Here is a 25,887-nt window from a genome sequence, read left to right as displayed (position 1 = left end):
CTTTCTTCATTCTCTCTGTACTTTCATAAAGGAAATCATCAAAACTTTACTTTCAGTTGTTGCTAAAGACTGTCACCTTTAGAGTAGGGATAGGGTCATCCGCATCGGATACTTTTCCCCACAACAAACTGGCGACTCCACTGGGGACCCTAGTATCTTGTTGGTGTTTGTAGTATTTTGCTATTCATTTCTTGAAGAAAAGAGTACCAAATCGAAAAGCTTTTGACTATATCAAAAGCGAAGTAGAGGGACTGCTACTCTTGCTCATTTGTTGAGCAAATTCAAGATTTGAAGAGCCTATCTACAAAAGACTCTTTACTCTTTGTGATAGATCTTCATCCTCTTGATCATCCCTTAGCCTGTACTTGACCTATAGCTTTTTATTTCAGCAAAAACAGTGCATTTTTGAGCTTTTTATGACCCGGAATTCTTTGTAGACGAAACTCTCGTGAGTCAGTGCAGGCTGTCCACAGGCAGTCTGCATTACAGCGCAGGTACTCCCTTCGGGAACTGCGCTGAGAGTCAAACTGGCAGACTAGAACCTGCGCTGGTCCAGTTAGCCATTGTCTTGCTCAGCTTTCCCTTTGTGTCTTGGCCCTGTTTTCACTGATTTTTAGCTGATTGCTTGCTGGTCATTGTACTTGCTGTAGACCACTTCTCCTTGACATTATTCCGCCTCAGTTGTGTGATGAGACTGTGAATGTTCTTTCAGTATTTCTTGCTTCAGTTACAGTTTCCCATTGTGAAAAGCGAACCAGTATAGCTGTGACCTCTTAGATCCTGAACTGTAAAAGTATCTTTGTGATCTTATGAGCTAGTTTTATTACTGTTCATGGCTGTTTGAGTTTGTTTGCTTTTCATTTCATGGTTTGAATCTATTCATTTCTTGTGTTTTAAACAAGTCTATCATAAGGTGTCTTTTTGATTGTGGACAAGCTTGTTTATTTCTACTTGAAATTAGATTCAAAATTATACAACAGTTTCCTTTCTGTCTAGCATCAACATTAAGGATAACGAAAAGAAATACATGCATTGTGCATTTTGCATTTGACTGTATGCTTGACGATTTAGGAAGATGTGCATTTTAGTGTGTGTTCTTTGATCTGTGGAAAAAGTTGTGTCTTTCTTTTCCCTCAAGTAGATTAAGGTTTTCAAAGTTGAAAGATTGAAAAGATTTGCTTCTCATTCTTAGATTGCATATAGGAAGTTGTATATATACATCTCGTGGCGAACCTGAAAGGCAAACTGTTAAGAAAGATCAACATTAAAATAAACTCAATTTACATAACAACGCTTTGGAATTTAACGCAAACATCTAGAGGTCTAGGTAGAGACGTGTTCCGGCGTCGTTAAACATAGTGACTGTCGATCTCTACGAAGGTGGGTGATTCCTCCTGAGAGTCGGTGGCACTAACACGGACTTGAGCTCCCGCGTACCGTCGCGTATATTGGGAGACCCCTATAGGCTTTTATCCTTTATCCTTAGGAAACCGTGTCGGCCGCCCTACTGATCGCGATGCAGTGAACACAGCATTCACGAAGATCGACCACCCGTACCGTAAAACGTATTCTGTGGTTTCGCGAAAGGTTTGGCACACCCTCTGCCTAGATCTCCAGAGCAGTTTCTTTTGGCCTTTTTCAAACTCTATAACTGAAAAAGTCCAACCGAGCATTTGTCACTTCGGGCTCGTTAATACATCGAAGGCGACTAGAGTCATCTTTAGCTTTTTCTCGACTCTTAAAACATGAAAAAGCAAGTTTGTGTCTAAAAGCGTCGTTAATAAAATTTATTTTAAGCGGAACATAATCACCTGTTATTCCCACGTTGATCTTTCAGTTGAAAAGTATGGAGCCCACCAACCAAGGAAGTAACCTTGGCGGAAGTCCAAATCCCTTCTCCTCTTGGGGAGATGTTGGTGCGCCTCATATGGCTACATTGTCACTTCCAGGATTGACAATCGGCCTTCCTGTTTGGCTCTTTTCAACTAATGTAGTCCAGATCGCCACTAATCCTGAGCAGTCGAATCAACTGTCAGAACAATCTAGAACTACCCACCAGCCTTCTACTTCTTATGATACTTCCTCTGATCCTTCATCTTCGCAAGGTAGAGCCGGCAAAAGTCAGCCTCCCAAGGAGAAGAAGGAAAAGAAGAAGAGAGGAAAGAAGCAGAAGGAGCCTCTGGCGAAGGCGACTGGGGGCAAGCAGAAGAAAACTGACAAAAACCCACACACTGCACCGACCGGGCCTAAATCGCCATGTGTCATTTGCAAAGGGATCCATTTCCATCGTGATTGTCCTTGTATTCCCCGGATACTAAGGGACTGGTCCCCAAGGTTGCACAATCCGGTAGCATCAACCTCTGGTTGTCAAGTTGATTGCATTCCCTCAACTAGCGAGAGTGAAGGACGAAGAAGGGGACCAAGATCACCCTGTCTATTGTGTGAAGGTCACCATGCCATCCACAACTGTCCATTCTTAGATGAGGCAAAGAGAGTTTTGGAAGATCGCCCGGTGTCACCGGTACAACTTCCTCCTGGATACCGAAAACTCGCGCCTAATCCCTCGATAGTTGAAAATCCAGTTGAACCACTCAAGTGGTCAGCTGAAGTGTCAGTCATTGAGAATGAACCTACTGAATCCAGACCAGACGAAAGTCTAAAGGTCGAAACGGCAGTTGACCCGGTTCTTCCTTCGGAGGTTCTATCGTCCAATGACTCCGTCATTGAAGACCCGTCTTCAAATGACACCGTCGCCGAAGAGTCATCTTCATGCGACACCCTCACTGAAGAGAATAAAGATGACACCATCCAGGTTCTTTTCATCAGCACCGACTCCGATGAGCATCAGGGCAATGCGCCCATTCCTTTATCGCAGGAAGGAACATCATCAGAGTCATATCCGGCCGTATATTCGGTCCCACCACCAAGCAACCTGGTTGTATCCTTTGATTGGAATCAACTAGGCAGACCCCGGTTACCAGCCAGTATACCATTCAGAATCATTGTCCAGATCTATAGAATGATTATGGCTGGTACTATCATTGATGAAGGGGCGTCTGTGAGTATCCTTTCCTCTGTTGCTTGGAAAGCACTGGGTTCCCCAGCGCTTTTACCTGAGTTGAGAAATCTCTCAGGTTTTGATAAAGGAACCAGTCGACCATTAGGGATCCTCCCCAATGTACCTGTTACATTGAAAGGGAAGACCGTCGAGATGAACGTGATGGTCGTCCAAGGACCTTTGGATTATAACCTACTCCTTGGACGTGACTATATTTATTGCATGGGAGCGATAGTCTCCTCACTCTTTAGAGTAATGTGTTTTCCACACGAAGGAAGGGTGGTCAAGCTCGTAGACCAACTTTCGTTTCCGGGATCTCGCATCGCAAATAGTCAAATACCATTCCTAAATGGTCTGTTCACTCAAGATTCGCCTCCACCCCCGGTCCTCCTTCCCGATGAGCGCGAGTGATTCGGAAAGAAAGACTAGGACCCAGGGGGCATGCACCCTGGTCTGCTTCGGGCAGAAGAAACCCCGGGTATAAGAAAGAATTTCCGCAGAAGAATATGACTAGTCCGTACCCCGTCCGAAGGAAGTGGGGTTGTTCTAGAATAATAATCTTTTGTTAAAGTTATGTGTTTGACCAAAGAGTCATTCACCTTTGTCTAAAAAGTGGGCAATGCCCAAGTAGGAATTCCCTTATTGCAACAAGTAGTAACCATCTTTGAGTTCAAGCCTCGCCCATCGAAACATATGTTTTGAAGGATAAGCAGGGGCAGTCTACAAAGAAGGAGACCGTATTGTTGTGACAGAGGGTAACCATCTTTGGACAACCCAATGATAGACTCCGCCGAAGAAAGAGATTGATTTGCGGCAGCAAATCGAACCGTCTTTGGAATAATAAGAAAGAGGCAAGCCTCCCTCAATAATACCAATGTTTTGTCTTTGAGTAGTGTTCTTCTATTGTCACAAATAGCTGTTTATTAAAAGTGGGCAAGACCCCTTAGAATAACGAGAAGACAAGTATCGTTAGCATTAGATTGGCAAGATGACAAGTAACTGTGAACACCCAAAGAAAAGCAGAGGTAGGGGAGAGGAGGGGCAGCCTCGAAATTCTATCCTATACCTGGGGGCATGCAAACCTTCTGGAGTGCAAGCTAGGGGCGGTTATTTATCTGGTTTTAAGATTAGCCGTTTCCAAACTTGCATGAAAGAAGCCTGTGGGGCAGAAGTAAAATTTGCCAAAGTGAGCATAGCTGTGGTAAGGCATAAGCTCTATAAAAATTGGTCCTTACGGGAGGCGTTCTTTTTATGACTGGTATATCGAGCAGTTTTAGCACATAGTTCATGCTCGTTAAAAAATAAACGCAAAATTCGAGCAGTTTTATGACTGAATCTATGCTCGTTAAAAAATAGAAAAGTGTGAGCAAAAGTTTCCCCCAGAGTTCAAGCTCATGGAAAAAATGAACCGGTAAATAACCTTTTGAGATCGTAAATTCATTAGCCATAAGAACCTTGATCGTGTTGTCATCCATCACCTCCACCGTTCATTTGGCCGATTATTCACTTCCATTTGTGTGTTTACCTCTTTTGAGAAACAGCTGCGAAGAGTGATTCCACCTAGCCATCCTCGTAACACTGCCGTGATTGGAAAATTCCAACCTGTACCTGGAATCTGATGCTATCCCTGTTTATCACTCGTTCCTCAAAAGACGAGTCTTCTTTCAGCTCTTTTCACTGACTCGTAAAATATGAAAAGTTTGCCGAGTTTTGGCCTTCCAGCTCGTTAAATGACCGGAACGCTATCCCTCCTCTAAATTTTAATCTTTTTGGACCTGAGGGATTATTGCACAAAAGGATCGAGCGCTTGTCTTGTTCGGCTCGTTAAAAGTACCGAACAGCCATCCCTTCTGTATTGTTTTATACTTTTTCGGACTTAAGGGATTTGCTGACGAAAAAGGAATTACGGAGTTAACTTTCTGTACCTTTTCAGACTCTCTAAAAATGAAAAGGACCGAGTTTTCCTTGTCGTTAGACTCGTTAAAATGATTAAATAGCGACAAACTTGTCTTTAGACGAGAACGAGTTTCCCTATCGCTAGGCTCGTTAAATCATAGCGATGGGCTTGCCCGAAGGGCAGGTTATAGAACAAGCATATGTTATCCTCCTCAAGCTTGACAAAAATAAAGAGGTACTGGTCAGAAATGACTGGGGAAAAATTGGGAGAACATCAAAGTTTAATGGTAGCAAGTCACTCTTGGACATGACACTTTTCCTCCGTACCACATCGGGTTGGGTTGTCTCATTCACCGGTCTCATCACCATGGTCCTCGCCAAACCATCCACATTTGGGGTAATGCTACCAATCCATCGCATCAGTGTCGTTATATGTTCAAGAGGGGTCATTCTGAAAGTGTCAACCGTGTCCCATCCACTGCCATACATTATCCTTCATCCATTCATGATCGCCACCCTGAATCATATGTCACAGTTTGTTTTCACCTCCACTAAAGTCATTAGCTCCGTTCCGTGTCATTGATGTGGGATTCATTAAGGCCCTCCTTTGACAGATCGCTTCTTGTCGACTTCAGCTCATTATCCAAGAAGTTGATCTAGGAACACCCCCATCAGTACTTTGAAGCTTGCATGCCTCAATGGCAAGTTTCTCACTTCCGGCGACAGGTATACATCAATGACCTTCGACCAGAAGATTTTGCGTGGCGTTCGACGCCAAGTCCTTTATTCACGCCACGTGAATTGTACTGCAGTACCTTGAGGGTCATCGTCATTATTGGTGATTCCTCTCGCGCTTGTTAACGGTTTTCATTATTGACCGGTAATCAAGCGATGTCTTTCCATGTTCGACTTCAGCGCAATTCTCACATGGATCGACTTGTACTTAGAGTGAAGATCGAACGAGTTTGAAGACCCCGGATCTAGTTTCATCCATCCGGGCTGCGATATATATTCAGGAAATATAAAAGCATTTGTCATGTACATCATTGCAACAGATGATCATCCTATTCAAAGGATGATAATTTCAGCAGAAAATTATCAGTCTACCTTCAGACGATCGTCTGTCATATGTACCAAAATGTATTTATAAAAGCTGAGCATGGGAATGCCCGCCTCAGCTAGATCATGAAAATAGAATGAAAAATAATGTATTGTATTGTATTGTATTACAGGGCGCATCCTCAGCACTAGAATGAACTTCGGACCCTCTAGATAAAGCATTTCACCCGATAAACGGCCTCATACTTTAGGGGGCAACTGTTATAGACATTTTTGTGCCTCGCATCATGGAGCATGAAATGTCAATAATCACAGGGATCCTCAGTCCCTAAACATGTTGTTCTTTCCCCTAAAAGAACAAGGTCATCAAACAACAGCACTTCCAATCAGTTCTCCACCTGAAAACACTTCAAAACAGGCTTATTTTGGATCATGTCAGCTGCTCCACTGAGCATCTGCGCTGGAATGCAACTGCTCCTCCTTGTACCTGCGCTGGAAGTCAAATCTAATGAAGGCTACCTGCGCTGGGCGAGATTGGCCAAGTGGCACAGTCATTCTGCAAGGTGTCAACTGCCCAGGAAGCTTCCAAACTGACACTTGGTTCATGAGATTCGCCCTGTGATGAGTAAGAGGTACTTGATCACCATGTGTAAGCAAGGATCTCCAAGTGGACTCAAGAACTGAAGATTAACTGAAGAGGGAGAGGACACAAGGCAGCTTCATGTCAGTCTCAAGCTGACTCATCCTTTCTTCTTCTCTCCTATATATAGAGCTCTTCTATGAGGTCTAAGGAGGCTGGAATTTTGTGTAAAGTAAGGAGGTGCTGTTGGTTTACAGTTAGAGCTATTGGGTGATTGTTTTACTAGAGGTGAAGAGGAGAGTTCTTGCTGCTGGGGAGGTGCTGCTGGATTGGAGCCATCATTGGTTGTAACCTTCTCAGAACCCTGTTACTTCTATCAATAAAGTTTTGCATGTTCTCCTATATACTTGTATTGCATTGATGTATTGTATTTACATGTATATTTGATTCATCCTAATCCATGCTTCAGTTATGAGTACATGTATCTTGTAGTTTGCTCTCTTGTTTGTGCAGGATCTGTGTGTGGCTGGACCGGCAAAGAGAGCAAGGAGCTGGGAACAAGAGACAAAGAGAGAGGACAAGGATCGACTAAGCGAAAGACACCAGGTTGGTTAATCTTTCTTCATTCTCTCTGTACTTTCATAAAGGAAATCATCAAAACTTTACTTTCAGTTGTTGCTAAAGACTGTCACCTTTAGAGTAGGGATAGGGTCATCCGCATCGGATACTTTTCCCCACAACAGTCTTGGAGTGCATGACTGGATTTTTCAAAATGCTAATGCCACTTGTATTATCACATAGAATGGAGATGGGTGGAGTACATGTGATTTGAATATCTTACAATGTTTGCATCATCTAGAGTAGTTGTGTGAAGCAAGATGCAACAACCACATATTCCTCTACAGCTGTAGAAAAGGAAATCGAACTTTTTTCCTGCTAAACCAAGATACTAACCGTGATCCCATGTAGAATGCACCTCCACTAGTATTTTTTCGATCATCAACATTTCTTGCCCAATCTGCATCTGTATATGCACGAAGAGTAAGATCTGTATATTTAGGATACCATAAACCAAAGTCTTGAGTTCCTTGAAGATATTTGAAAATTATTTTTATAGCCTGAAGATGTGATTCCTTTGGGTTTTCTTGGAACCCTCCAACAATTCCTACTGCATGCATGATATCAGGTCTGGTACTTGTTAGATAAAGTAGACTTCCAATCATAGATCTGTATGCTGATTGATTCACTATGGGTGATTCATCGTTAGAGCTGAGACTAGATCATGTTACCATTGGAGTACATACTGGTTTAGAATCTTCCATTCCATATTTCTTCAGAATCTGCTTAAGATATTTGGTTTGTGAAAGAAAAATTCCATCTTTTGTTTGTTGTACTTGTAGACCAAGAAAATAAGTTAGTTCACCAAGTAAGGAAATTTCAAATTCTTGTTGCATAACCGAAACAAAGTTCTGACTCATAGATTCTTCATTGCTGCCAAAGATGATATCGTCAACATAAACAAAAATAATTAGAAGTTTATCATTCTCAATCTTGGTGTATAAGTTGATGTCTGTAGATCCTTTTGTGAACCCTTATTGATGTAGATATTTGTCAAGGCGATAATACCAAGCCCTTGGAGCTTGTTTTAGTCCATAAAGATCCTTTTTGAGCTTGCATACACGTTTTGCATCATTTCCTATAATGAATCCTTCTGGTTGTTCAATATAAACTTATTCTTCTAACTCTCCATTAAGAAATGCAGATTTTACATCCATTTGATACGCTTTGAATTTCCGAAAACTTGAAAGAGAAAGAATCATTCTTATGGCTTCAAGTCTGGCAACAGGTGCAAATGTTTCTTCAAAGTATATACCTTCTTGTTGAGCATACCCTTTACAGACAAGTCTTGCTTTGTTTCTAATAACCTCTCCATTTTCATTCAATTTATTCTTGAATATCCATTTTGTTCCTATAACATTTTCATCAAGAGGTTTAGGAACTAGTTCCCACGTATCATTCTTTTCAATTTGGTCAAGTTCTTCATTCCTTGCCTTAACCCAATTTTCATATTTGTTAGATTCATTAACATTTTGTGGTTCTATGGAGGATAGTAATGCTAGATAACTAGAATTTCCTACAAGGCTTCTTTTTGTTTGTACTCCAAACCCTTTTTCTCCTAGAATTTGAGATTCTTGATGATTCTTTTGAACATACCTGGATGGAGTCTTTTCCCTGTCAGTTGTATCTTCTTCTGATGCTTCATTGGTTTCTTCCTATATATCATTTTGATTTGATACAGGAAAGAATTCACCGTCTTCCTCATCGTTATCATCCTTTGTTGACTTCATCGGTTTTAGATTTCTGCATGCTTCATCAATTACTACATCAATGCATTCAACAATTTTCCAAAGTCTCTTGTTATAACATTTATATCCTTTACTTCTAGATGAATAACCAAGAAGAATTCCTTCATCTTCTCTGGATTCAAAATTACCAAGTTTTTCATCAGTGTTTTTGATGAAGCATTTGCTTCCAAAAATTGTAAAGTGTTTTACAGTAGGAGGCTTGCCATACCAAAGTTCATATGGAGTTTGATCACTATTTACCCGAACATTAGCTTTGTTGAGAATAGTCACAGCAGTAAATACAGCTTCACCTCAGAAGGTGGTAGGAGTTCCAGATTCATCAAGCATAGCTCGATCCATTTGTTGAACTATTTTGTTCATTCTTTCCACTACGCCATTTTGTTGAGGAGTTCTGGCAACAGAGAACTACCTTTTTATTCCATGTTGTTCACAAAAATCAAAGAATTCATTTGATACGAATTCTCCCCCTCGATCAAATCTGAGACATTTGATCTTTCGATTTGATTCATTTTCAACTAAAGCTTTGAAGGCTTTAAAATTTTCAAATGCTTCATCTTTATGCTTCAGTAGACCTATCCAACACATTCTAGAGTAATCATCAATAAATAAAATAAAGTATTCTTCTCCACGAGGTGACTTTTTCCTTGTTGGTCCACACAAATCAATATGGATGAGTTTAAGAGGCTTACTTGCTGATCCTTCTTTTTCATAGAAATGAACTCTGGTTTTCTTACTGACTTGACATGGTTTGCAAATGGTATTTTCTTGAATGTTGATATCTCGAAGATCATGAACCACCTTGAGCCTGCATGCTTTTATTATTTGAGAAAAGCTTAGATGCCCAAATCTTTTGTGCCATAACTAGATTTCATTTGTTTTTCTTAGATAGCATTGTTGTTGTCCTCCTTTCAGTATGTATAGATTCCTTGGAGTTCTTGTACCTTTGATTACAGTATTTCTTGTATCAAGCTCACGAACCACACATTCGTTTGATCGAAATAAAACTTCATTTCCTTGATCATACATTTGACTCACACTCAACAAGTTATGTTTTAAACCTCAACATACATGACATTTCCAACTTTAACCTTTTCTTTCAAAAAACAAAACCTTTACCTTTAATGACAGCTCGTGTGTCATTTCCAAAGGAGACATTCTTTTCCTTTTCTAAAGCATTATATGAATGAAGTTTCTCTTTATCACTTTTCATGTGTTTAGAGCATCCGTTGTCACTGTACCACTAATTTTCTTGTCCTTCTGCAAACAAAGCTATGCCACATATTTCTTATTGAAATTCCTTCTTTCTCCATACCTTGAAATTTGATGATGTTTTCTCCTTTTCAAGTGTTGGCTTAAATTTGCTCCTTCATTTAGATTCTTCATGACCAAAGTTATTACAAAACAAACATTCAATTTCATCTTCAAGAGTATAAAAGTTATTATAAGAACTTTTCTTGATTCCTGTTACGCTCCTTTGATTTCATGCTTCTCTAGTCATGATAGTTTTGTAAGAAACACATTGAGCAGCCTTATGGCCAAAGTTATGGCATGAAAAGAATTGTCCATTAAAGAAGTTTCTGTGATCATAGAATATTTTGGTATTGTTTACCTTTTGGTAGATGCTTCTATTGATGTTCATCCTTAGAGTAAATTGAGCATGATTTACCTGATGAGTACTTTTCGGCTTTTGCTAATGATTGACATAAATTGTTCATTGGTCTTTGCTGCATCAAGATAGCTTCTGGTGGAGGTTGAAGGCTTTTGCGACTGGGATGATTCTTCAGTATATCAAAGACCTGTATTTATAAGAGGAGAATGTGAAACCTTGATTATTTCATTTAAATTTTTTGATCCTTTAGTAAATATAAGATTAAGAGATTTTGTCTTGCCAAGTTATTTTCTTAGACCCACAACTTCACATTGTAGTTTTTCATTATGCTTTTCTCTTTCAGTGAGTTGATGTGTCAACGTGTCTATGATCATATTATTTTCTTCCAAACAGATTTTGTGTTTAGTGATTTCTTCAAGAAATTCTTCCTCTTCTAAGGCATCCAAAAAATCATCATTGTCATAAGCCATGAGTAGTTTTTATTCTTGTTCAGTTTCATCTTCATCACTATTTGATAATCCATCACTATCTTCATGAGTATAGTAACTTCTTCTATTAACAACCTGTTTTCTATTGCCTTTTGTAGATTCCTTTCCTTTTTCATGATTATCTTTATGAGGACATTTTGCAGATAATGGCTAACTCTACCGCAAGAAAAGAATTTGAATGGTAGCTTACCTCTGAATATTTCGTAACCCCGTTGAATCTTCTTGACAAATTTTACCTCATCTTCTTCTTCTGAAATATATCCTGATTCAATATGCTCTTCCTTTTCTTTTCCCCTTGTTGAATCTTTGAAAGTGTCTTCTCTCATATGTGATGGACCTCCTTTCCTCATTTCAAAGGAAGTTAGAACTCCATGAAGTTGAACAACAATAATAGATTCAAGATCCTACTTTTCTTCTATGGCAGATACTTTTGACTTAAATTTAGAAGACAAATATCTCAAAATTTTCTCTACGAAAGTAGCCTCCTTTATCTCTTCACCCAGATTCTTCATACAATTAACAATCTCATCTACATGTAAAAAGTAACTAGCAATACTTTCATCACTATGCATCTTAAGAGTTTCATACTGAATTTTGAGAGTTTGGAGCTTAACACTTTTTATCTGGGAGTCTCCTTCGTAGCTCTGAATGATTTTGTCCTATATCTCTTTGGCTGTCTTGAGCTGCATGAATTTTACGAATTTTGATTCTGACAGACTTCCCAATAAAGTATTGATTGCTTTGGCATTGGTTTCATATAACTTCTTACCTGCTGTATCTGTAGGTATTACTGCTGGAAATTGGTATTCTCCTTCCACAATTTCCCAAACATCGGCTCCAAGCGACTGAAGATAGGATTTGGTTCTTATTTTCCAATATACCAAGTTGTTCCTATTGAAGATTGGTGGTCTAATAGATTCCATTCCTTCATGATTGTTCATCTTGAAATATCTCCCTTCAAGTGATCAAGCTTCTTCTGAAGGACCTGCTCTGATACCAATTGTTGGAAATAATACCGAGAGGGGTGGTGAATCAGTATTATTAGTTCAACAAATTTTCAATTCCCAATTAGATTTATATACGCTACCTCAGTGAAGTGAACTTGTGTGTGCATGCAACTGTGATTAAGGAAACCAGTGTATACCAAAGAACTTATGATTTAGTTAATTCATCATGTGTTGATCTTTAATCAGTGTATCAGTACTTTATTATACAGTAACTATCTGTAGTAATAACATAATTTCGTCAACATTGAAGTCGCGAGGTGAATGATTTAAGCCTTCTTATGTGTCCAACTGTTGTTCACCATTAGCAATAAGATCTGATCTTTGTCGTTCTTTCCCAGGGAAGATATGATCTTTTGTTTCCCCGGCAACGACGCCAGTATGTTAGCACTCCTCCGGATCTCCCAGGTTGAGGAAGAGTCTAGCTGAGGTAACCATAGACCAACCTTTTGACTTGGTAGCTAGCCCTACCAGGCCGGAGAGGGCTCTCTCCAAAGAATCACAACCAAGAGTGCTAGATGGATTAGGATTTTAGGCTAGGTATAAAGTGCAGAGGGTTGTTTTCATTTGATTTGAGTGGGTTATTGGATTAGCATTAGGTCAAAGAAGCTAGGTCAGGGAAAATAAGATATGGTTGCAGACATTCAAAGGGGCAAGGTAAGCAAAAGGCTTAACACTTAAAAGGTGATTTGGTGAGATGGTTTAAGACTCATGAGGAGTTAGGAAGAGCATAGGAGATGTATTCTTCCTAAACTAAAGAAAAAATAGACAAATTATGATAACTTTCTTAAAACGGAGCATGAGAAAACATGTATTCTACCTATCAACTTGAAAATTATCATATAACAGACGTGAAATGGTTTATGAACTTACAAAGATTTCATACAAATGATAACAGAGAAGAAACAATGCTAACAATTCATACCATGTATCCCAAGGAAATAATTGCAACTCATCTATTAAAACTGGCCAAATTCTGATACAATAGTGTCTCTGGTCAATCTAACAGCATCCAACTGAGTCCGTCCTCTGAAAAGAGTGAAGAAATGGAAGATATAGACATCAAAACAACCTTCTCTCATCCTCAGGGGTCGATTCCCTGAGTTGAGGAAGAGATCCACAAAAATCTGCACTGATACCTAGAGTGTAGGGAGCTCTGAGTGACTCCTCCCTAATTACATTGAAATTGATTCATTTGACTTGATGATAAATTTTACCTGATGAATCTACCCCTAGGTAACTTATCCACGTCATTACTACATTGAAAACATCAATTACATCAATAAAAAGTTGATTTCCAAGGATGAAAATCAAATATGGAGAAAAACAGTGAAAAATGAAGCAAATTGTCAAGTGCACCATCTTTCTATCAAGTGCGCCCTCAGAGTGTCAGGTGCTCCCTCCATATTTCAAGTTGCTTGTGACTACCTTGTCGGTTTACAAATTGAGCCCAAGATGACTCATTGGAAAGCTTGTCCTGTCTAGTTTCCAAATCTTCCTTCAGTTTCCAAAATGGACTTGATTTGACCCTCCAAAAGTTGATTCTCCCAAGACTGGGTTGTGCGCAGTGCCTAGGCCAAAATTGAGGCAGATACATGATGTTTTGCTTATTTTTTTCCCTTTTCACCTAGTAGTTTTGCAAACTAAGGCTCACAACGTGGTTTTCTTAGATGTATTTGTCATTTTGCATCCAGTGGTGGTCTCCATTTGCTAAAAAAGTGCCCCAAAAAAGTGCGTAACTCATACTGCGTTGCGCGTTTGACCATGTTGTTGATATAACATTTTCCAAAAACACACAGAAAAGACAAAAATTGCAAAAATGAGCCAAAATGCTTCAAAATTGGTGAAGTGGCTGATGTTGGTGTGGCTAGGCTTGGAGTGAAGCCTCTGCAAGTATATCGAGTTTTTTTTTCTTGTCTTGGTGAGTTAGGGCTTCAATATTTGCATTTGCTACCTTGAGCTTTGCCGTTGCATTTCTTTCTCTTTTGAATAGTGTCTGGTCATTATCCTTTGAATGTTGTTGTCCTTTTTAGATTTCTTCAATGACTTCTCCAAGTGATCATTGATGGCCTGAAGCCAACCTTCCTTGTCTTCTTTGATCATATCCAAGAATTGATCATCAAGAATAGCCTCATCAACTATCTCTCTTTGCCTTTGCCTTTCAAGTTCCAAGGCTCTTTTCAAACCTCTAGTTCTAGGCCTACCTCTTGGTGCTTGTTCATCTTTCTCTTCAAGCAAACCATGCTTCTCAAGTGTCTCTTCTAACAAAACCATGGCTTTTTCTACCTCCCTTTGAGTGGTATCTTCACCTCTGTTTCTTCTCCCTCACTGTATGGTTTGTTTTCTTCTTTTGTCATGGTGTTTTAATGTCAAAACCCTAGGGAGATATGATGTTGGTGGAATGTGGTTTTTGGGAATAAGGAATGGGAAAAGGAAATTGAAGGAGATGGGGTTAGCGATTTAGGAAATGGGGGAGGGGATAGGGAATAATAATATGATGGAATTTAGGATAGGAAATTGTTTACAATGTTGGGGGCTTGGGAGCCTAGGTAGTTGTAGCACCTAGGGCTTAGGGTATTGGGATAAAGGGTTTAGAGTATTGAGATAAAGGGTTAGGGAAAGGGAAAGGGAATTGTAACGAGGGAAGGTTATGAAAGTGTAGGGTAGTGAAATTTGGAAATTGAGAGTGCAATGGTGTTTTTAAGGGAGATACTAGGGTTTTGATATGAGAAAAACACCAAATATTTAATAAAATTTCAAAACACCATAAGAAATGGTTGTTGGAGGAAGGAGAATGCTATCTTTATCTTTTACTCACTTGCTGGAGGTTAAAGACAATGTTGCTAAAGCTTTGGAGGCAATTTGGTGAAGTCTGGAAGCGTTTCTAGATTTTCTGGGCAAGTGAGCAGCACCATCTCTTTGGCAAGTGTGTAGCGCCAAAAGGAAGTGCGCAGCGCCAGAAGGAAGTGCGTAGAGCCAAAAGTAAGTGCACAGCGCAAGAAGCAAGTGCGCAGTGCCATCTCCCAACTGAGTTTTGAAGGGGTTCCCGATGTCCAAATTTAACTCATGATAGGTCGTTGGAAATATCTATCTCTTGGGTACACAATGGACCTATCAAGCACTAAAAATGATCAAGTATAGCCCCTCAAAAATCAATTCTCCCAAGACTGGTCGAAAAGTGGATAATGAGGGTGAAAAAATGAAGTGTGATCTTGCAAGAAACTTTTTGAGGTCTTCCTCAACTCCAAATTGAGCGCATGATAGCTCATTGGAAATATCGTTCTGTGTAGTTATCATTTGACTCATCAATCAAGTCATTTTGACACTCTAGCTAGGAGACAAAATGATTTTCCCAAGGTCACTCTAGAAATGTAGAAAACCTTTTGTAGCAATTGCATTTTTGACATTTCTCCAAAACCATGACACCTGTGTAAAATGGGAAGGAGGTTTTTCGTCCTTTGCCTATGGTGGACAAAAACCTCTCTCACTTTTGTCAAATGCATCTCTGTTTGGTCACAAACATAGTTTGAAGAAAACCTGGCCCTATGTGTTGCAAATGATTTGTCCCTTGGAATGACTTCTTGAAAAATGATGGAGACATGATGTTTATGAGTTGGAATGGCCTCATACTTGCTTAAATGACCTCCCTTATGCCTCCTCTTCTCATATGTCTCTTATTCCATAGCAAACCCTTGCTCAATGGGATATGAAATTAGGGTTTAGTGTAGGCAAAATAGGGGATTTGGGAAATTTATAGGAATGAAGGGAAATGAAGGAGATAGGGGGCTTCTAAATTGCTCGATCTAGTGCTTAAATATTTCTCAATTGATCACTTCAAATCGCTCGATCAAGCTTCATTTTTTCATCAAAATGCTTCCTCACTTTGCTAAAAATTGTAAATCAACTCCATACATAGACCCACCAATCGAGATAGTTATAAGTTTTTAGTAAATTTTATTTTACATTTTATATAAATTTAATAATTATCATTCTTTTTTAAGAGAAAATTAAATATCTAAAACAATTTATATATAATATTATTAAATAAAAATAAAAATATATAATTATTCAATTCACAATTTATGTATGTGATTTATAAATCAAATAAATAAAAGTTTTATTGTTTTGTTTTTCCAACTATATTCACATTGCATATGTGTGATTTATGAAATCAATAAATAAATAAAAAATGTTGTTTTAAACAACTTTCACATAGGAATACAATTATTTTTAATAGGTTTGAGGATTCAAATATTTTTACTTTATTAAATAAATTTTATAATGATTATAAGTTTTCAGTATTTTTTTTTTACATTTTATATATATTTATAATTTTTTTTTATAAATATTTTTTTAAGAGAAATATAGAAATCTAGAAAATTTATATATAATATTATTAAATAAATATTTTATTATTTATTTAAATTTAATATAATTCACAGTACGATATTTTTTTCTTTATTTTTTAGTATTCAGAGGAATCAATAATTAGGTCATTCTAGTGGTATGAGGTTGATTCACATTGATTTTTATCACTATAACTTCATCTTCGTAGACGAAGTTATCTTTGGGCAAATTGAACTTTCAATATTTTACTCACAAGACTTCATTTTCACAAGAATTGCCCACTGACGTGTTTAAAGCAAATATAATATATTGTGAATTTAATTATTTTTAATAGTTTGAAAATTCGAATACTCTCATTTTATTAAATAATTTTTTATAATGGTTTTAAATTTTTAGTGTTATTTTACATTTTATATATATTTATAAACTATCATTTATTATTTTCTTTTATCAATAATTTTTTAAGAAAAGCATAAATATTTAGAAAAATATGTATATAATATTACCATTGTAGATCCATCTTAACCTTGGATTTATCAAGGGAAAAGAGAGATCAAATATCTCAAGGTGCAAACTTATTTCTTGAGTGTAAAACTTGAGGAAAGGTTATCATCTCCAGAGATTTGATCCCACTTGAAAAAACTAAAACAAACTAAATAGCCATCTTAATAAACCACCTTTTCTGATTTTATAAGATGTTTATAAAATTACAGTGTTTATGGTAAACAATGTTTAAAAAGTGATCATGTTCATCCACATATCTCTTAATATATCCGGGAAGGAAAGGTACTCGAGAGAAGATAACTCTTTTTCTATTTTAAATTAAATCAGAAAGCAAGGAAGATGCATGAATCCTTGATTTATAAGGAAGAGAGATAAATATACATTATCATGCTTTATCTTTCAAAATTTTATTGATCAAAAGAAGATTTATTAATAGACTATGTTATTTATGGAATTATAAACAATAAAGTATATTTTATGGGAGTGTTCCTTTGCAAGATCTTGTTCTGCGCTCATTGATTTCAATTCAATAGTATTAGCTAAAGCTATTTCCATTGGCTTGTGTTATTTTTTTATGGTACTTTTGTGATTTATAACTTGATAAGACAAAAAAACATTATTAAGTAAAATTATCAAACTATTAAAACTAAATTCTTATTATTAAAATATATGTCTTTTATTATTTTTTTATAATTATTATATATACAATATTTTAAGAAAACAAAAAAACATTTATTTCATGCCCCCAACAAAAATAAATGGGATAGTACAAAATTATACACAATCGTTTGGCATATGCTCATTACAATGGTTTGAAAAGACTACATAGCCATCTCATTAAGCCATCTTTCTGATTTTATAAGATGCGTATAAAACCAATGTCTTGGTGGTAAACATTATTGAGTGATCATGTTCATCTACGTGTTTTTTTCAATATGGCTTCTTACCAATCCTAGAAAGGAAAGATACCTAAGAGAAAATGTTTCTTGTTTCTATTATAAAGTGAAAGATGCTCAAGAGGAAATAACTTTTGTTTCTATTTTAAATTGAAGAGGCATTGATCCTTGATTTATTAGGCAGAGAAGAAATAAAAAATTTATTAATCAAAAGACGTTTCATGGATGATCTATGTTATTTCTAGGATTAGAAATAATAAAACATTTTTTATGGAGATGTTCTTTTGTAAGATTTTATTCTGCGTTAAATCTCAATCCAATAGCATTCTATAAGGCTATTTACATTGGCTAATAATATTTGATGAGATGAAAAAACAAATATCGAACTATTAAAGCTAAATTTTTAATAAAATATAGACTTCTATATTTTTATAATTTATATATATAATATTTATAAAAAGAAAAAGAAAAAACGAAAACAAAAATCATTTATTTCATGTATCACATAAAAATAAACATGATACTCCAAAGCTATACACCAATCACTTGCAATATCCCCATGACAATTGTTTGAAAAAACTAAATAGCTATCTTGTTAAACCATTATTTATTGATGTTCTTGGTCAATTTCAAAGAACTTTGATTAAACATGTTGTTAGAGAGGTAGTATCTCTTTCGGGTGTTAGTTTGTAAGCTTGGATATCTCTTTCTAAGCTTGTGCATATGATTTAAATCAATTTTCTTCATGGGCATAGAGCTATCTAAAGCCATCTAAAGCCATCTAGAGCTATGGAATTTAGGTTCAGTCTAAGGAAAAACAAGTATTCCTAATTTGTTCACCTTCTTTCATAGAGCTTTTCTACTTTTATAATAAATATTATAAAATTTAATATAAAAAATAATATGAAAATTTGAAAATTTAATTTAATGGAAAGTTTTAACATTTTAAAATAATTATAACATTTATTCAAATTTCATTATTATATTATTTTTTTTTCAAAGAAACAAATAGGAATGTTTTATTAAAGAATGAGAAAGTTGCGATCGGACCCAAAACCATTACATTTCTTCAGAATTGTTTGTATCCCTTACGGGTTTGAAATTGAGCATGGTGACTCAATCCAAACCCTCAAGTGAGATCTAGTGATACAATAATTTTATTCCCATTCCAAATGATTTTTTTCCAAAAAATTGTAAGAACCCAAATGTACTTACATTCCATTACAATTTATTGTTTGGATTTTGATTGACTTCTCATTTTCCTTATCGATATATTTTTTCCCTCTTTTCCAAATTGGATCCAATCAGTGTTTTCTGATGGATCCATGATGTTTCTTTGTTGAAAGTGGTCTTTGTTGTCTTTGCTACTTTGTTCATATGCCTAATCAGCGTAAGAAATTTCTTCGTAGGCTTATTTCCTGGGAATTCAATCGAATATCCTAAATTCATTAGGGTTTGATGGATTCAGTCCTCCTCTTTTTTTGAATTCAATGGATCCTCTTTGACTTGCATTTCTTCTTGATTGTCTTTTTCTTCCTCTATTGAATCTTCTTTATCTTCTTCCTAAGTTTCTTTTACTTCCTCCATGCCTTGACTTTTTTCCTCCTTGTGTACAAAATAATGTTTTATTTTCACATCTTCCCACCATTTGGGCCTCCAACTATTTTTCCGAGCTTTATTATTCTGCATCATCATGGGACAATTCTTGATTACATGTCATGTATCATAACATGCTCAACATTGAAATGAAACATTTTCATAATCAATCTTTTAGATCCATACATAATTTGGTGTCGTTAATTTGATCTTGGTAGGAAAACCCTTGTTGAAATCCATTTCCATGCATATTCGAGTATAAGTAGATTTAAGGAAATTCTTAGAGTCAGGGCTATAGATGTAATATTTTCCTAATGCATTTCCAATATTAGTGAACATAGAGAAATTCCAAAGATGCAGGGGATGTTTTATAAGCCTTACCCATGTTGGATTCGAGGAGATTGTCGTTGTAATTGGATCAAAAGAATGGGACCAAGGTTGCATAAAGAAGCCAACATTAATCCAGAACTAGGGCCCAAAATCCCATATGATCCTCTTATCCATGTGATTGGAAAAGAAAACAACAAAAAATCCCATTCCATGGGGAAAATATTCAAATCATGAGACAAAGTGGGCTTCCATGTGTCAGAAATCCCCTTATGTAGATTTGTCAACTATGGCCAAAACCCATTAATTCCACATACCAATACGAGATCCGGAAAAATTTTCGCATTATTGACAGCTTCATTCCCCATAGGGACATTAAAATCAGGTGATTCATGAACAATCAGAAGGTAATTTCCATATTTCAACACGATACTATAAGAAACCCTAGCTTGATCTACCTAAGAAGGACTTGCAAAACCAATTTTCATTTAATCAAGATTCTATAATTTCTCCATTGACACATAGGTACTCACCAATATGGATTACAAATATCGCAACTAGACGGGGAGGGCCATGTTACGACAACCGATTAGGCCAAAACCCTAACCGCCTTGAGGGTCTTCTATTGCAGTTGTCGCTACATCGTTTTTGCATAAACTTTAGCAAAAACAAATTTTAATAATCTATTATTATTATTATTATTATTATTATTATTATTATTATTTTCATTCTTAAAAATATAATACAATTTTAGGACTTAAAATTATAATTTTTTGTTTTAAAATTGACTTAAAACTCTAAAATAAATAAAAGAAAGAAAAAAGAAATCATAGGGAAATCACCTCATTAAACTATTGCATATCTAAGGAATACTCTAAATATTAACTCCTGACTCAATGTACAAATTATATTTGTGTAATAATTCATCAAATCAATTCAATCGCATCTCATTTCCTAAAGCAAGAAAAGGAACACCATATTTCTCAAAGTTATTTGTATATATTCATATTGTTATTAATTTCAAGAACCCACTCTAGTTGATAAGAACCTTTGTACACATATGATGATACATGCAACATAAGGACTTCAGTTGTGATTGATGGCGCCAATGATACTCATATATTCATATTTTCATGTACTATCCCTCGTTTGTTTGCCTTCTCTAACGAAGTTTTCCAAAATCTCTGGTGTGTCGGCAGGTATTTAATCAATACCTTTAGCAAGGGCATAAATCTGACCAAAGAAGCATTGACACAACATCTAATCTAAGAGCTCTCTAACCTGCATACCATGTTAACTTCATTATTTCACCATATCCAAGCTAACTTGGAAAAAATAGTACCAAATACATGTGAATGCAAAGTCATAAATGAAAACTTAATTTTGAGAAAAGTTCTACTTGTTGCAATATATTATAAGGCTTGGCATGCTCATGTGACCCAAGAGTTACAAATCCTAGTGCGAGCATCAATTTTGGTGTTGAGGCCAAGTTAGATGTCTATTTTATTCAAAATATTATTCTGGAATTTGATGTAATTATGTAAAAGCAACACAAAAGTAGAAGATAAAGTGAATTAGAAATTAGAAATGAGGGTAGGTGAAAAGTCATGCAAGGTGAAGAGTCACCTCACTTTTGTATAAGTATTGCCTGCTGGTAAGGAGGAAAGGATCTTAGATTTTGGAATTTTAGAGTACTTTCAAAGGGAAAGCTTGTAATCACCTTAAGGTCTAGTTTTCAAATCTATTCACTCCCACTGTTGGGATTTTTGAGGAGACTTTATGATTTGGCATTGAGTGTTCCACTATAATATTTAGAAGTTGGAACGACCACGGAAAGGAATGTTTTGTCATGTGTTATCAAATGTTGTAGGATTTTTGTTTATTTTTCTTCATTAGTATATCCTTATTGTATATTTGTGGTAAGTTAATAAAATAATTTTTTAGTTGTAAACTATTATCATTCTTAAAATTTCTTGTTGATATTTGCATATGTTTATGTTAGTTGTTGATTGTTGATTGTAAATTGCTTCACAATTAATAGCCAGTATACTTTTAGTTGTCATGTATCTTAATTATAGATCACTATTACTCTTTCTTTGAGATACATGTCTATTATAAATTTGTGGTAGTGCTCCTTGTATAGATTCATTTAAAGTATTTACATTGAAGTTGATATTAATTGGATTCCATCAAGGACTTAATTTATGTTTCCCTTTCATTTGACATTCATAAAAGCATAATATGGAAGTCGGGCTAAAAAATTGATGGGACTCTCATCCCAAACAGTGTGAAGCCTAATTGGGGCCTCATAAGAGAGAGATCCCCTTAAGGTTGTAAGTAGTGCATTCATCCATGTCAACAGAGATATAACCAAGAGCCTTGTTGTCTTTTTTCTTGTCGGTATTTCCTATCACTCGCAGTGCATTCTATAGTTTGGCATGAATTTGGTTAGGAAGGAACCACACTAGAACCATGAACCTTGGAACCCTACATAAACATTAAAATGTGATAAATCATTATCTCTTAGGATTTAAACCAAGTCCCATATACCATTGGAAATATATTTGAGAGAACTCTCCAGCTAAACATTTCTCACATGCTTTAGAGCACATCACTTGATGCGAAAACTACCTGACATCAATGACTGGACTTGAAATTAATGAAAACCAATTGTCATTCTTCTCAACACTTTAATGATCCTCTATTTTAATTTGGGTGACAAATGTTGTGGTAATATTCTTGCCACCAAATAATTTTCTATTTTTGCAAAACAAGGAATGTTAGTGGACACAGAAAACAAATTTTCGTTAGGAAAATAATCATTTACAGGGGTATCTAACATTTCATTATCGATCTTGGAAAGAAATTTGCTATTAAATTAGTTTTTCTAGACCTATGCAAAATAGTAACACTAAACTTATGTAATAATAAAAGCCACCTAGTAACTCTGTCATTTATTTTTGGTTTACTCATTAAATATTTTATGGTTGAGTGATCAATACGGATAAAAACCTCATTCCCAGTGACATAATGTTTGAATTTATTTATTGCATGTAATACTGTAAATAATTCTTTATCAGTGGTTGTATAATACATCTCAACATGTCATAAATTATTACTAATAAAATAAATGGCAAAAAATGATTGTTTTTCCTATTGTCAGAATAATGATCCAAGGTTTGTATCAGCAGCATTTGCGGAATTGTGAAAAGGGAGGGACCAATTAGGTCCCCTCAAAATAGTGCTTTAGTGAGCTTATCTTTGAGAACTTGAAAAGCGACTTGATAATGGTCATCCCAAGAGAAGTTAGCATATTTAGCAAGTAACTTAGATAGAGGAGCAACTATGTTTGTAAATTTTTCTATAAATATCCTATAGAAACCAACATGTCCTAAGAAGTGTCTCACCTCATTTGGAGTTTTTAGTACTAGTAACTTGGTAATTTTTTCAATAGCTGCAAGGTCAACTTGTATTCATTTATCAGGTATATAATGCCCAAAAATAATCCCTATAGTCTACATTATTCAACATTTTATATTTTAAAAGAAAGTTAGCTTCTTAACACCTAATTAAATATTTCTTAAGATTTTTTAGGGATTCATGAAAAGAGCTACCATACATAGAAAAGTCATCCATATAAATCTTGAATCAGTCATGAATAAAGACATTGAAAAAGATGGCCAATAAAACTCTCTAAAAGGTAGTAGGAGCATTACATAACCCAAAGGGTAACACTCTATAAGCGTAATTTCCCCAAGGGAATTTAAAAATCGTCTTTCTCGGTCTTCCAAATCTATATGTATTTAGTTATATCAACAGAATCCATCAAGAAATGAGAAGTTCTTCTTACCAACTAAAGTGTCCAAAAATTGGTCAATGAAGGGAAGGGGAAAATAGTCTTTGAAGGTGACCTTATTTAAATATCTATCATCTATGCAAATTCACAAATTTTAATTATTTTTAGAAACTATCACCAAGGGTGAATTTCATTGGTTATGAGAGATAGGGTAAATCAAATTGGCACCCAATAGATTTTGTAACTCCTCATTTTCTATTTCTTTAAGGGTTGGGTTCATTTGTCCCTGTGGTTGTCTAATAGGTGAGCATCCTCACAAGTATAGATGTGATGTGTACATGTGTTAAGATGAATTAATTTCATATTTTGGTAATCCCAAGCAAATTCACTGGCGTGCTTTCGCAATATGTTAATTAATTCTTCTTGTTGCCATTGATCAAGTTGTGCGTTTATATACAATGTTTTTCCTAGACTAATCTATAAAGGTATAGTACAAGGTTTTGAAGTGTCATTCGCTAATGCAAGTATTGGTAATGATGGTTGATTGTGAGGATCACAATTCTCTTGAAAATATGAACTAAAAATATGATCAATGGGATCATTTTTTCGCAGAGGTTCCCGATTGACAAGAAATTCCTAGATCTATCTTTCTTTAGTTTTTTCTTTAAGCTATACAATGTAATCCACTATAAATATTGATTCATTGTTTTCTTCATCACTAATGGTGTTTTTAGGACCTATGATATTTTTGTCATTAGTTTTTGTGGGTGGATATAAGGTCACTTTTAAAATATATTACCCATATGAAATAAGCGTATTTTTTGACTGACATCCAATAAAGGAATTCACAGTAGCTAACCATGGTCTTCCTAAAACTACAGGGTGCCCTCCTATGGAAACTTTAGGTTGTAATACCACAAAGTTGACATGGTACTCTATTGAATCAAAAGAAACAATGACATCATCCGATACAACTTCAAGTTTGTTTTTAGACCTATCCGCTAGTTCTAGACCAATAGATGTGGGACAAGGATCAAGTAATTGTAATTAATCAATGGTACATTTAATAATTATGTTAATGGAAACCCCTAAATCTATAAAAAAATTCAAAATGTAGACTACAATTAATATGGATTTGACATAAAAGGACTACTAAGATCTACATATTTCTTTATAAATGGATGGCTTTTCATTAAGTCTATTATTTTTCCTTCAAATTGAATATTTTGGGTTTAACCCTTTTCCTTCATAGATTTTTCAAACAAAGTTCCCTAATAGTTTTGGTGTAAATGGGAATATTTCTAATGGCTTGTAGTAAGGGAAATTGGATGAAAATGTTCCTTAGTTATGTTATCAACTCATTTTCACAACATTCAATATGATATTTTGAGCTAATATTTTGTGGTTAAGGAGGAAAGCTACATGATTATGGGGTTTCCAATGTTGAAGGAATCTATTGTATTCTATTATTATTATTTTGAATGGGGTCTCCTCCATAAATTTCTCTTCAATGATCACATGGGAGTTTTCATTGAGAATCCTTTTCGACCTAAGGTGTACATCTTGCAACTCTACAGGGATAATTAAATAGGTAGGAAAGGGAGGTGGCTCAACATTGAAAGCATGATGATCCACTTTGTTGTTCGGATTGGGTAATGGATGAGAAAGAAACTAAGTTGAATTTGGGTATTGAGTAGGTGGCAATCATAGTTATAGAGCTTGTGGAGCTGGTGACAGTTGTTCCATTAGTTGGGTTGTTGTAAAGTGTCAATGTTGACACAATGGTGGAGGCGGTTGTGTAGGATAAGGTTGTTGAGGTTGCATATAATACTGATAAGAAGGAATACCCTAGAAGTTAGGAACTTTCCACCCTTGTTTCTAAATATAGTGTGGGACTAGCTGTTGTGGGCATGCTTTCCAAGCGAACATTAGAATTAGAAAACTAAGATTGATATTGCAGATGATAATAAGAAGGAAATTTTTGAATAGGCCGAGAGGTTATACTTGAAGTTCTTAGTTATCAAGGCTTCCTTGGTGCTAATCCACATAGTTGCTCACTTAGTTAGTGTTTTTTTTCTATATTTAGAACAACAAATAAAGAAAGCAAATATTTCACCTTATTGCTTCTGTTTAAGTTGTAAACCATAATTGCATACTCAGAGTGCCAAGAAGATCAATTTTTAAATTCTCTAGTAAATGTCCTAACGCAGTTCTAGTAACACTACCTGCAATTAATTTGGTATTCAAAAAGGTGTCTTCAACTCCCTTACCAGATCAAGTTTTTCCCCTTAAGTATATAATTTACAAATATCATTGATTTTATCAAAGGTCAATTGTGACACATTCCCTACTCCCATCAGA

Source organism: Pinus tabuliformis, chromosome 6 (genome assembly GCF_031772625.1).
Source record: "Pinus tabuliformis cultivar Carrire ecotype Pingquan chromosome 6, CPIR1, whole genome shotgun sequence".
NCBI lineage: Eukaryota > Viridiplantae > Streptophyta > Pinopsida > Pinales > Pinaceae > Pinus > Pinus tabuliformis.
This window is presented reverse-complemented; position numbering follows the sequence as displayed.